Source organism: Passer montanus, unplaced genomic scaffold (assembly GCF_014805655.1).
Source record: "Passer montanus isolate IOZ18808 unplaced genomic scaffold, ASM1480565v1 scaffold18, whole genome shotgun sequence".
In the NCBI taxonomy this organism is placed as follows: Eukaryota; Metazoa; Chordata; class Aves; order Passeriformes; family Passeridae; genus Passer; species Passer montanus.
In genome coordinates this window covers 17,881,717-17,884,640 of record NW_024365381.1, presented here as the reverse complement: position 1 = coordinate 17,884,640, position 2,924 = coordinate 17,881,717, and positions in this window count along the sequence as shown.

Sequence of the window (2,924 nt, the reverse complement as noted above, 5' to 3'; positions counted from 1 at the left end):
TCTCTTTGTGTCTAGATTTTGGGATGGGTCTTTTCCCCCTTTCATTTCTTTCTCACATACATGCTTGATATTACAACAAGAACTTTAAATGGGCCAATTTGAGAATTTAATCTAGGATAATGATGGTGTACATCAGCTTTTAGCACACAAGTATTGCTGGACTGCAATTCTAGGAGATCATATTTTACTGCAATCCAAGCAATGTATTGGTAAGCACAGCAGAAAGTAAAGCAGGTACATTTGGACAAGAATAAAGCACTGTGTTGAAGCAGGTTAGATGTGGCCATAGTGGTAAATTGTTAATATGTATAATATGTCAGGTTTAATGGGTATTTTCCTCAAGCTTCTGATGGGTTACTTATGAAGACTTAATTTGACAAGTCAAGCACTTTATTCAGAAACCCAGCATTTTTCTGTAAGTCATGTTCAGTCTAGTGTTCATAACACCAGATAGGTGCACAGTTTTGTACAAATGAGGCCCTTACTGTGAATTATATGTGAGAATCCATAATAAAAGTGGAACACTGAAAATCAGAATCTGGCTCTACACAAGGCTGTAGTGAGGGGCTGGGATATACTTTGAGTAGAGTGCAATAAAGGGTTGCTTGGGGTGGAACTAGATGGGAAAAACCAAAATAAAGCCACCTTACCTGGGCCTGTGCATTGATGCCCAGATGAGTGCTGCAGGAGAGCCAACCAGTCTGTTTGGACATGTTCCAAGGGCTGCTGAAGTACAGCCAGGACAGCTAGAAACTGGGCTGTGGCCTGTACAGCGTGATGCAACAGGCTATTAAATGGTTACTGGAAAGCCTATTGACTTCTTGTATTGCTCCACACAGTGGAAGTCTGGCTTTGGATGTTGTCTGATCAGGGCTTTGTTCTGGAAGGGAGGACTGCTGACACAGAGGCTGTGCTAGAATGTAGGGAGATGACCAAAACAGAAGGAAGTATTGTTCCTAAAATGCTGATGATATCTGAAGTAAAACTTTTCTTCTCACTGACTTCTAAAGGAAGAATGGCTTCTTTCTTCAGGTAAGTGATCTCACGTGGGTGAACAGTGGTGACTGATTCCAGTTTGCACTTGATTTGAAGCTGCCAGATTTGTAGTCTTCTAGATTCCAGCCATCACCCCCATTATATCTTCCTTAACAAGAATGAGGCTTTTTTACGACCTGTTTTAATATAGATTTTGTGCTCTGTCTTCAAGCTGTTTCTTAATCTTCTATTTTCTAACCAAATAGAAACTTCCATACAAGTTGCTTCCTTTGGCCCTCAATCTCCCATGACCTCCTTTTCATTTTCTTTGGTTTACCCATAAGGTTTCCCAATCCATACCTTGTCTTCCAGCATCAGTCTCTCGAGGTCCATATGCTGAAGTCATATGGATTTCATCTTTGCTACACCTACCACTGCTGCCTGGTTTATGTCTGAGGATTGTGATGGTACACTTTGGAGTTGTTTTCTAATACACCATCACTAACTGTACTCTGGGCCATGTAATGCATGCTCTGGAAGTAGAAAGTTTGTGCTTTATAGAATGGATGCAAGTCTGACAAGCATTATAATTGTTGCAAATTGCTTTTCCATTTTTATCCTTCTTGCAGTCATTGCTTTATCTCTATGTTGCATCCAAAGCCTGTCATCTTGTTGTCAGGCAGCTGACAAAAGGTAGTCTTAAGGCTTCATGCACCTGACCTATTTTTTTTCACCATGTATTCTAGGATGAGGTCGTTCTTAATACCTGGGTTTGTGTCCATTGACCAGAATGGGAGTTTAGATTATGTGTCCTTATGAAAGCAGCTGTGTCACACCCTGGCAGTGTGCTGGTGCCTTGCAGTGCTTTAGGGACAATAACTCTTCCATTACAAGGTGGAGAAAGAAAGCAGCTGAGGAGCAGGGGGACTTAGATGAGAATGTGAACATGCATTAAGATGGTACATTTTTGAATGCATCAGAAACAGTGTGGCCAAGCAGGACCAAGGCAATGATTTTCCCCTTCTCAGCACTCACACCTCAAATCCTGTGTTCACTTTTGGGATCCCTCACTTCAAGAAAGACATTGAGGTACTGGAGCGTGTCCAGAGAAGGGCAACAGAGCTGGTAAAGGATCTGGAGCACAACTCTGATGAGAAGCAGCTGATGGAGCTGGGGATGTTTAGCTTGGAAGAAGAAGCTCAGGAGGGACCTTATCTCTCCCTGCAAGTACCTGAAAGGAGGCTGTAGCAAGGTGGGGTTCAGTCTCTTCTCCCAAGTCACAAATGACAGGATGAGAGGAAATGGCCTCAATTGTACCAGGCCAGGTTTAGATTGAATATGAGGAAAAAAATTCTTTACTCGGAGGGTGGCCAGGCGTTGGAACAGCCTGCCCAGGGAAGTGGTGGAATTACCATACCTTAAAGTGTACAAAAACCACATAGATGGGGACATGGTTTAGTGGTGAACCTAGCAGTGCAGTTTGCAGGTGAAAAATTCCTCACTGAACAGTAGAATTATTTTTGACAGCCCCAAAGCTGTAACAGCTGAGGTGAGGAGGAGAAGGTCTCAAGCCAGAAGTGTCCCTAAACACAAGGAATAATAAATGGGATTTGCTTTGAGACCAGATGGCTGAGTGCAAAGCTGAAATGTGGGGATGCTGGCACAGCCCTGACATGAAGGAATGGGTGCAGTAAAATACAAAATCTTTGTTTTAATAGATCATATAAAAAAATGCTATTCCTGGAGACAACTGCTGTAGGTCAACTGTTTATAAGAGATGGCCTAATCAATAGTGTCAATTAAAATTGCAAGGAGGGAGAGAACAAAGACAGTTGAGATCAGAGAGAAGACGATCAATGACCACTTGAGAGACCATGAATGCTTCTGAAACAAGAAGTCCAGGGGGGAAACTACAGAGGAGACTCCACAATGAATAAAGCATTCTTTAC